Genomic DNA, 11,968 nt, shown 5'->3' on the forward strand with positions numbered 1-11,968 from the left:
AATTCTCGATCTTTTCAAACTCTCTTTGTTCTACCCTGACCTATAAGAGCGCGTTTCCACGGGATATTCTCAAAACTTTCGATTTTTAGTTGATAATTTCCATTCGAAAACTAGAAATCATTTATTAAACGTAGATAAAGAAACATCAGAGGAAGTAGTACAATTTCTATCTAAATAGTCATGTATGCTATGTACGAATTTTAGAAAGATATGTTCAGATAGAAAATATCTAATTATCGGTTTATTAAGTTGTGATGTCGCATACATGAATATCAACATTTGTCAATTTCACAGTATCAACAATTTTAATATCCGCAATTATGCAACCATACAACACAGTTTAACATCAACAATGAAAATCAATTTCTAATTTTATATATAATTTGATGAGGGTGATCTAAGGAATGAAAATATCATAAAAACAAACTATGCTAAACAAATGATTGCAGATACAGAAATCTGAAATACTGTTAAAACGAACATCAGGAAAAATGATTTGAACAACTACTTACCGAAGAGCAGGCGTACCACAGCATCTTTACTTTTTCTATCCAACAGTAGACATTGGAAATGAATGATGATGAAAGAAATGATAAAATGAAAAGTTGAAGAAAACATGAGATTCAAGAAAATCCATGAACACGGTGTCGTCCACCATGAATTTACGTACTATGGCGTATTAATGGAGTATAGATCTTTGTCTCAAAAAATCTTCAAGATCAATTACAGGTAGAATTGCTTTAAAAACTGGAGACTTGAGAACAAAACAATAATTTAATTATACAAATCTCAAAATATATTTTAGCGTTGTATGTTTATCCATTATAACTATGATGATTATTAGGGACATGTAAAAAATGAAATTGTTAAATCTCAATATAGTAACAAACAGTACTGTTTCAATTAATCACAATATCTCATTTTTTGACTGTTAAAAAAGTGGATGGAGGTACCGGGGATTGAACCCGGGGCCTTTCACATGCAAAGCGAACGCTCTACCACTGAGCACATCCCCAGTCATGAAGTTCATCCGACTTGCACGTATATACATACAGAATGTACGGTACGTACATTTAGCGGTTTTCATAGACAGTCATGTCTTGATTCCACCAGCACTGAAGTGTAACCCCTCGGCCAGTGCAATAGATGCATTGCTTCTTGTAGTTCTACGTATTCTAATTCGTACCCAATTTGTGTGGAGGAAAGTTGTACAAAATAGGGACCCTTATATATTTTAGTACATAAAACCAAAACTATCAATGATAAAATTGCTAGATGTAAATCAAAACATTCAGTAGAATGTTGGCTACCATGAAACAGGCCTTTTGTATCATAAGAACGTTTATTTTAACAAAAAATAAGGGAAACTGAGAAAGGGTGAAAGTCCCCGTTTTATACTACTAGTCGGGTAAAACGGGGTTGTCTTTAAAAACTTACCAAATACTTTCAAAACTTACAAATATCTTGCTTGGAACTTTTTACATCTTGTTTATATCTTATACACATATCTAGTTTACAAATATCTTGTTTATAATTAATCAAAAAAGAAATAAAAATGAGATTTTCGTACTAAATAAAACTAATTAGAAATAAAATACTTTTGTCTAGTAAGCAACAATTTAAACTTTACGTGCTACAAAAGTCACAAACAGATATATCATCCTTTTAGTCCACGTTAGAACAGGCATCGTGTGCCCACCCATTGCAGCCAGAACACCTAATCCATCCTTCTTTTGCTTTTGAATGACTATAAGAGTATAACCCTTATCAGACAAGATCGCACTTTTCATTCTAATACGCTTGCTCACTTTTCGTTCTTTACTAGTAGATCCTAGGATTAGCCTTATTTAGCAAACTTTCTGTAGATTTTTCTTATTTTCTTTCTTTCGGTTTTCTTCTGCTTCTAATTCAACTTTGTATGGTGAGGAAGTGAGAACTACCGTCTTACCCCTTCTTTTATTATTTTTATGTTTCTTAACTCTGTTTAGCTCTTTAGGTGAAGGTATGAGCAATTTTGATGAAATGCGAAAACTTGAAAAACTTTCCACCGGACCCCAATTAATCCCTGATATTGAAGGTTGAGAAGGTTAAACATTTTTATGTCGGAGAAGTGGCAGCCGCATACGTGGAGTGTTGAGATAGTTCTCCAGCTGGTGGCAGGACACAAATAGGCACAGAGGTAGAAAGTTGAGAAAGCTCAGCAGTTGTTGTTGAAACGCATGGTCTTTCGACCTTCTCAGATAGAGTGAATAAGTGATCAGTAAATGCATCTCTGTTTAAGGGGTATATTCCAGTTTTCTTAAAGCAATTTACTGCCGTTTGTACTGAAGCTGCTTTACAAAAGCTACATTGAAAAGTTTTCCCGACCCGATAAATGATTACTTTCCGGCCAGGATGATTTATCAACCATTTCCTTACTTCTCCAGAATAGTAGTTACTTAGAGGTGCCATGAAACTAACACCCAGAGGTTGTAATCATTGTGTAGTGGAATGCAGAACAAAATTACATTCCTTTTCTTTGCTAGATTTGATCAGTTATAAGCTCTTGACATGTTAATTGTGACCGTCGAATAGTAGTAGTACAGGTTTCTCAGAAGTAGGATTTGCGATATTTATTAAACCAAACCAAAAAATTTTCTTATTTATCCAGCCACTCTCGTGATACACAACAAATAAACCAAGAGGTACATCATCCATCAATATATGATTTTCCCTTTTCCTGGGGAAAACAAACATGGCAGGCACAAAATTACCAGTCGCGTTTATACATATTTTTGTAGTCATTAAAACCCCTTTTTCAGATTATGTCAAAGCACCTACTTTTTTTTCACAAAGAGCGCAAGCACTTTAGATGGCTTATTGGGTATCATGATGCCTGTCTCGTTAACACTATAAATATCATTCGGAGGGAAATGGTATTGTTCGTAAAAAGACTCCAATAGATCAAAAACATTTTGACAGTCTTGCGATTAAATCACTTTGCCCTTACCATAGATGTCTTCTCAGGATCACGCAAAGAAAGGTTAGGGTCCTCAGAGAAAACCGTAAGCCAGTGTTCTCCAGCAATCATCTTGTCCCTGTTAACGAGTGGGAAATACGGTTCGCTTCAGTTAACTCGAACGCAAGAGAACATAAATCGGTTAGTGTCAGGCCAAAAAGACTTTCTTCTAGTGTTAGTATGTGCTGGACTGTAATACGCAGTCTCAAGCGGACTGTAATACGCGAACTACAAGTAAATTGTAATGATGTTACATGTCGTCTAAAATGGGGACGTCCCTAATTTGTACTACCTTCTATGTCCCCGTTTTGGCAGAATGTGACATACATGGAAAAACATGGCTTCCCTATAATCATAGGTTTTATAACCCAATAAGTGAAACGTGTAAACACAATAGCTTAAATCTAATGAATACATTAGTGTATTTACCAAATTTATTTCTACATGTAATCAGGGAGTAAGTCAAATAGTAGAACGGCGACACATCGGAAAATATTTCGCCAAAAACTTCAAAGCAATACACATCCACACTAACTGTACAGTGATGTTTCTATTCCTGCCCAAAATGGTGTAATCGTTGTCTTGAACAATAATGCATAGCCTTGCCGCTGTAAGCAGCGCCAATCATGTAGAAACACGATGTCCCCGTTTGAACCACCGTCCCCGTTTTATACAACTCTTCCCTATTGAGTTTATCACAAACCTATTTTCCATGACGCATTTTTCAAACTTTCAAATTATCTATTTCTATTGTTGGTTTTCAGGCCCATATCCACAGGGGGGTAGAGAAGGCCGCTCCCCTAAATTTTTACTGGTCCCACCTAACTTTTCACGGGAGGCTGGCAAATTAAATGGTTGGGGCGCCCCCTAACTTCTATCGGGCCCCCTCTGTATTTTTTGGGCTGGCTACCGGCCTCATGATATCTTAGCAGGAAATGGCAAGTAACGACGCAAAAGGAGGCAAGTGAGGCTAGGAACCCCCAGTAGTATCGTCCGCCCCTCCAGACGAGATTCGTAGTCACGATTATTTCATTGGGGGGCATACCGTTTTGTTGTTGGCCTACTAAAAATTATTTTCATGATATAATTATTATGTTCTTATTTTGTCCAGTACCATTTCTGCAGCTAACACATCTATCATTTCGTTCTGAAGTGCAGGTGACGTATATTGAATATTCTGAGGAATATGTATGGACTTCAGCTTTGATTTTTTTTTCATTGTGTACTTGAACAGTGCGGTAAAATGCCCAGTAGAACTTAATTCAATAATTCTTGTAAATTTTTGAGTCCACGTCCTTAATCGCCACAATATTGGTAGCTCATTTACTGCGAGAAACTGCGCGACCTCAGCTACGCACTTAACATAAAGTTATAGTATTTGGTCTGCACCTCGCACAATCTTAATTTAAGATCTTCTCAAATTTGAATTGCTTCTACACAGGGCCGGTTCTACCATAGGCCCTATGTGCAACATGCGCATTTGCACTGAGCGGCAAGTTTTGAGGAGCGGAAAAATTTGTCATAAACTATATTATTTAAAATAAATATTTATTGTTGGAAACGTATTTCAGGATGATGGAAGTTAAATTTACTAAGCTGACCTATCTCAATACTAAATGCATAAATCATGTTTAGGTCGCATTAATTCTAAAGCAAATGGTCAAACAAATTCCAGCATGAATTGCTTGATTGTTATTCAAATACAATAACTCAATTCTCAAACAGTAGCGAACACCTGGTCTATTTAGTTAGTTATCACAGTTTTGATATGAATACTAGTCTTGTCTTTGTCACAAACAAGTTCCTTATCATTGAAGGTGGAAATAAGTTTTTAAAAAAACAGATGTAGAAGGAAAATCAAGAAATAAAGATGAAAGAGCAAGTTACAGTGGAATTGCAAACTGATATATTGATATTGAAGCTCGATATTGAATTCTATAAAAAGGGTTACCATCCTTCCTCTGCAGGTGTATTTGATTTATCTTCCACTAACAATAGCTTGTTATTTAAAGACATACACATACACAAACACAAAACAGACCCATCGAGATTATGCTACTACGTGTGGTATTTAGACAGGCCTTTCTGAGTGTGAATGTTCTTTCCCTTCCCTTCGTTGGTTACGATGATTTTAAGATTTGTTCTTCCTGGAGGAAAGGGGGAAGCAAATTGCCTAGAGCCGGCCCTGCCTCTACAATGTGTATGTGGCTTTCAGAGAAAGCATGCTTATCAGATCCTATCCAATGCTCCAATGATGCCTTCCAATTGCAAAATCCTGTCACGTTAAAAGTTTGATCTCGTAAACTATTCCACAAAAACTACCTACAAGGATAGCAGAATGATTTGTCCCTTAAAACGGAATTAAGTCTTTGTGTGATACCACTGACTTTGGTAATTATGTTCTTTTTCACCGAGTTTCTGTTTTCATGTACTCACGAAACTTGTGCTGGGCAGGTCTTTCGTCTTCAAGATTTGACGCTTATGCAATGAGGTTCCAGACCATACCGTAAATGTCGCTAACACCTAGTGGCCCACTTGCCGGTAAATGTCGATAATCGATAAAGCGACACGTCGAAGGATTGCCGCTAGTGTGCAATTGGTGGCAAGGTTTCGCCTAGTCGAATCAGATATCTAGAGTCGGAGTGTTAGGCGGGCTATACACTATAGGATAGATCCTAGGGAATATCTTACGATTTGTCCTACAGTCAAAATCTCAACGTGTATGGCATCAGATCGCATGTCATTTCCTGTGTTCTGAACGATCCTATGAGATTTCTCTTGTTTAGAGCACTCTCTATTTCGGAAAGAAAATTCGTAAGATTTCGATTTAAGCGACATCAGCTGAGAGAAAGTGAAAACAAAACAAGTGAAAACACAACTGATGAGGTATCGTCTGATCGTACAGGTTAACTTTAGATGTACCACTCGAAATAATTGTTGAAAAATTATAATTTATCACTGTTTCCTAAATGATTTACGTTGACCGACATGAAAATCATTCACATAGCATAAATAAAATCCCTTAAGAGAACCATCAAAAGCAATTGGTGATAAACTAAAATTATTTTACGATTTGCGTACAAATACAGGGTGCGGATATATAGCATAAAAACTATAGTGCAAAAAACGCAAACCAAGTTGTGGTAGGTGGCGTCTGAAAAGTACGAATGCTATCTAACAGTCAGGGCAGGGTGAAACCGGGGCCCGAGCGTCAGTCAGCGGATGCAAGCGAAGGAAGCAGGCGCGTCAGTTAATGTAGTGAAAACGAGTGGATTTCGGCAATGATACGAGTTTGAATAGCAATTGTCATGGTATCGTGGTGGTACCGCTTCACTTGTAAACATAAACTATATCTTCTGTAAACTATACAGAAATAAACCGGTGGTGGAAAATAGTATCACCGGTCATCTTTCATATGCATTCACTTAGGTAAATGTTTCGCAGAAGGGTCCAAAAGTAGGCAAAACATACAAAATTTACAGGAGAAATGGAAGATGCAAGTACTTAGACCTAACCAAATATAACCTAATGAAATTAACTAATTTAAACTAACCTAATATTAATAGAAGTAAGCGAAATTCTATCACTTTTTGAAAATTAGCTGGAGCCATATACTAATATAATCTAACGTAACATAACCGTAACTAACCTGAACCAGCCTAAACTAAACTAATGTAAATAGAAACTACCGAAATTGTAACATTTCTTAGAAAAATTAGCTGGACCCTTTCTGCTAAACATTGTCTCTCACCTATTTTATCGGTCGTTAAAACATTTATAATAATTTTACACTAGTAACCCTACAATTGTAAACATAAAATACAGCTGTATTACTTTGTATTTAATTCTGTTGTTTGCAGAAATTTGATCCTTATAAATATATCTTTTCATGAAAAGTATTAAATTTTATTTGTAAATCTTCTAAAATGTGGTGCACCAAAAGTATACCAGCACCCTTCTGACATTTATGTTCTTTTTTTTAGAGGTATCCAATTTAACAATATAACGCCTGTTATTAATATCAGTGGGATGTGCAGTTTGGTTAGCATAGTGATTCTTCTATTTTGTACTTTTATTAAATAGAACTATTTCACAATGTTGATAAACGTCATTCGGTCAGACAGGAAAACTCTTCACGTGTATGGCACAAAAAGGGTAGGATTTCCTACAAGATATGTCATAACATTTTTCCGAAGATAAATCCTAAGACATTTCCTAGGATTGATCTCGTGGTGTATAGCACGCCTTAAAGTTACCACCACGTAGTAGCGAGGACTTCATTTTGGTCCGCCCTCCTTCGGTTCGTCGCGGAGAATCGCGAAGGGACCAACACGAACTATCAATAGTCATGTGCATGCGGTTATTATTATATATTATTTTTTCTTGACGAAGTCTTCATAAAATGAGCTCCGGGGGTCAAGAGTAACTCTTGCATTTACATCATGAAGTGAAAAATCTTGAAATGAGTGCATATAATTGTATGAATTTAGATAGCAACTGTCACCGATCATTAGAAAGTGAATATGGAAAAACTTCAAATAAAGTAAATAGACGCGCGTCATTTTGTTATAAAATAACGTGGAGAATGCATGTTATCTGATCTCAAACGGTTATCGACGAATATACAGTACACGGTTAAAGGAGCACTGTGATTGGTCAAATTAAAAAGACCTGAATGATTTATCTCTCTACAAACAAGGTTTATTTCATCGCTTCCGTGGCGAAAGTCGGAAGAACACATGTCTAGTAATTATAAGGTTGGTGGTTTGCGCTCACTCCGGGGTACTTCTTTTTAGTATTCTTTTTAAAGACTTACCTTAAGGGTCTTCACTACAGCGAAATTAAACTACCGCTATTTTTTTAGTTTTTCTGTAATATCTTCAAAACAAATAAAAATATTCGAAAAGCGGAAACGTAGTGAGGTAGACAATACGATTTTGCATATGATACCGTTATCACAACTCTTCTATCTGCTTTTGATTTGCAACTGTAGATAGATTTAGCATTTTTTCGGGTTCTGTAAATAGCGGTATACCAAAAGCAGATAAGTGAATTGTGGTAAAGGTACCACATGCAAAATCGTATTGTCTACTTCACTACGTCTAAAATTAGCGGTAGTTTAATTTTGCTGTAATGAAGGCCCTTAATGTAAACAAATCACGCACATAGGCGATTTAACATATTTTTGGGGTTCATTGGCGTTTCGTTGCGTCTCTGCCGCCTTGGTATAATTTTCTAAATGGAAATGGGGCCACCACGGATCGTTGCTGCGGGGCCGCCAATTTTTGACAAGATGTCGCTAGTTGCCCATCGGTAGTCCACCAATGCTTACGGCATGGGGATAACCTTAGCATTTGACAAATTGCTCTGAATATTGTCCCCTAAATCTTCAACGCCAGTTATTTCAATGTGATTGTTCATGTTTGTCACTTGTGGATCATTGGTTTGAGCATTCGGTACTCTCGACCAGCGAATAACAAACTTCTCCACACTATCTTGAAAAGATGTGTACGAGAAGCAGCATCACTTCGAACTCACAATACTTTCTTTTCTCGTATCGACACATTTTGCGTGAGAAATATAACCACCAACATAAAATAATATACCTAATTAATCTTACCAAAACAAATGTTAGTTTCGGCAATGAATTTTTGCCTTCATCAGATACATTATGAAATAAAATCTAAGCGCTACAGTTTATATATCTCAGAAAATGAGAGGTCACTTCTAGGAACCAATGAGATCCTTTCTTTTATTTTTGACGACTTCTAATTGCATACAAATCTCGAATTTTAAATATGGAACTTTCACTTTTTAAAAAATTTAAACTTTTAATTGGACACCTCCGCCAATCCACATACACTTTAACACATTTGAGATATATTTTCTTTCTTTTCTGCTCCATTCAAAATATTTCTCCATAGATCATGGATATTTAGTCCACTATTTCAATTTATCAGTTTCTCTTTCTTCTCTTCGTACCCATTTCGCCTCTTTTCACTTCCTTATAATTCTTGTTTTTTTTATGTTCTGTTTCTCTCACATGCCTATACACTGTGTTATTATTCTTCTTTAATCTAACGTGGTCCTTGTGTTGTTTAATCCTTTCTTCTAACTTCTTCGCTGTTTTTCTCCTATATAAGTCATTTCGCATTCTTTGCACCAAATTTTATATACTACCCAGCTTCACTTTGTTGAACCTCCGTTTCTCTACTTCTCTCTCTTTTCAGTAAATCTAGAGGAAAGTACCTAAATATGGAATACCGATCCATTTTTTGGCAACTGTAGCTCACCTTACACGTTTATACATATGAAATTTTTTTTGTGTATTCTATACACATATGGTAATAACTTCTGCCATTTCAAGTCAGTCAATAATAAAAAAGAGACCCCAAAAATAAATGAAAATCAAAATAGTACAAAATTGTTACTCGAAAAAAAGTGCTCTAAATATGGAATACCATAGACAACTCTCATGAAATATACCAGAATGTTCTACATGCTTCTAATATAGATATGCTAAGTAAAACAAAGGAAGTTGACAATAGAAATATTTTAATTACATGATATAAAGATGCAAATAATTCCAAAAATCATTTAAAAAATGCAAAAAAAAAAATGTAGTAAATGAGCTTTAAAGTTACAGAAAGAAGCATAGAAGCAAAATTTGCAAAGAGACATTTATATCTTAGAGGAGTTGTAAAGTTAGGTAAAAGAAAATTATAAGATACGCTGCCTAGTGTTAGATATGCTGCAAAATATCCAGTGAGAAATCTATGTCTATTTGCAGAAGTCACAGATATAAACACCTTCGTCATATCCAGCACATTCATTGTGAACCCAGGATTGGCACATCATACACTTTTCACCGCCTTTATCTTCAGAAAATTTTGATAAGCAGAAGAGGCACTCAGCATCTCCTGTCTCTGGTTGATCATTATCAGGATGCTACTAAACGTTGATGAGTGATCATCATATGCGCTGATGGACATAGATGTTTCGGAATCTGAAGTTTCACTTCGGGGACGACTGTCATCACATTTGTTTCGCAACGTACTTTTCGTGCCTTTCTTAGTTAATTTCACCTTTTCTTCTGTTTCTTACCTTTGTTTTTTGCACTGTTCCTCATTTTTAATTTTTTTCCACTATCGACAGCTTTCACAGACTTCTCTAACTGATTTTTGTAATGTGATTAAGTAATTATGACTGCAGAGCCAGCCTTTCTTCCTCGACTGCCTTCCCTCTTCTTCACTGCGGGCACTGGTGATATTTGCCATGGAGTTATACTGCTGCCAGATAATCCACTTCCTGAAGCTTGAATTGCAATTGGACAAGCAGAGGTAGTATAAAGGTTGTCTGAATTACATGAGGGAGAAGTGTTTGGTATGATTGATGTAGAAGGAGGAGGGAGTCCAGATGAGGGTTCAGAGTCTAGTAGTGGTATAGGAGGGGAATAGAGATCTCGTGAAGGTTCAAAGCCAGGTACTGATCTATGTTGTGCGTGCTTTTCTTCAAGAAAGTCACTATCATTGAGAATGTGGGGATTGAGGAGCCAAATTCCCGTCGTTTTAAAACCATTAATGGCGTTTGAAGCAGTTTGTGCTTTCACGTACGCTTTTCCAAAGAGGGGCCGCGGTGGCTCAGTGGTAGAGCGTTCACCTCTGGTGCTTGGGGTCTCGGGTTCAAACCCTGCTCCCGCCAAGTGAACTTTGTGGTGGACAAACACCGTGTGCGTGGGTTTTCTCGGGGTTCTCCCGTTTCCTCCCACTTTCTTCATTCCACCATTTCATTCATTTCTCATAATCACCGTCTCCTTTAGCCTAATCGGCATAACCGTGGGACGTAAAACTCAAATATTTCATTTCATTTTTTTCCAAAGAGTTCTGCTACCTGAAATGCAGAGAGAGGCCGCACACAACCGTCTTTTGTCTTAACAGTTCTCATCCAAACCCTGATCTCTTCACTGTAGTACGTTTTTAAGGGACTCATGAAGGTTCTGTCAAGAGGCTGCAGTTTGTGCGATGAATGTGGAGGAATACAAAGTATGGAAACATTATTGCTTCTCGCCAAATATAAAACTTCTAAATTCCTTCAGCGGGCATAATGGCCATCAAGAATGAGCAACACTGGAGATTTTTCAGATGGCCTTGTGTGTTTAATAAAATGTCTGAACCATTCAGTGAAGAGATTACTCTGCACCCACCCAGAAGGTTGACACGCTCCAATAGATCCTTCAGGAGCACCGCGCATGAGGTGATTTGACCACTTTTTCCTTGGAAATATTAGCATGGGAGGAACACAAATATCCGTGGCACCCATACACATTATTACGGTCACTAAAGAGCCTCGTTCTGCAGAGCTAACTGCGCCTATTTGACGTTTTCCTTTGTGTGCAAGAACTTGAGGAATTTTTGACGGAACGATAGTCAGGCCTGTCTCATCAACGTTAAATATGCGATCAGCAGAAATGTTCTTATTATCAACCTCCGATTGCAAAAAGATCAAAAAAGTGGGTCACTTTATCTTTACAAATACCAACGGTTCGATTGTATGAGGTTTGTGTCGGTTTTCTGAAAGAAAGTTTTCCCTTGTGTCTCTTCATAAACAATTTCAGCCAAGTCTTTCCTGCAAACTCGTGGTACTTTGAAAATGAGTATGCAAGTTCATTTTGTTTCGCTAATTGATATGCCATAGTTCGCACATCCCTCGGAGTAAGACCAAAAAATCTGTCTTCCATAACTAACAGGTACTGGACCAGTTCCTCCTCCATTTCCGGTGTTAGAATTGGGTTCTTCCTAGCTTCTTCACAACAGCTTCTTCAGGTCTCAATTTAGATGACGCCAAGCGAAAAAGTGTTGTCCGAGGTACCTTGTATATCTTGGCCGCCCTCAAAAATCCCATTTTCTTCTTCCTCACATCTGAATTGCACTCCTCATTGCGTTGTGATCCCAAGTCTTCCGCTGTTTATTC

The 11,968-nt window shown here is 37.1% G+C and overlaps 1 non-coding gene across 1 annotated transcript; it reads right to left on the minus strand.

Annotated features, from left to right (window-relative positions):
- Positions 1 to 944: 944 nt before the first annotated feature.
- Positions 945 to 1,015, minus strand: TRNAA-UGC (transfer RNA alanine (anticodon UGC)). The gene has a single exon. It is a non-coding gene; the product is annotated as a tRNA-Ala (tRNA).
- Positions 1,016 to 11,968: the final 10,953 nt, after the last annotated feature.

Source organism: Thermobia domestica, chromosome 3 (assembly GCF_964235325.1).
Source record: "Thermobia domestica chromosome 3, izTheDome1.hap1.1, whole genome shotgun sequence".
Lineage (NCBI taxonomy): Eukaryota > Metazoa > Arthropoda > Insecta > Zygentoma > Lepismatidae > Thermobia > Thermobia domestica.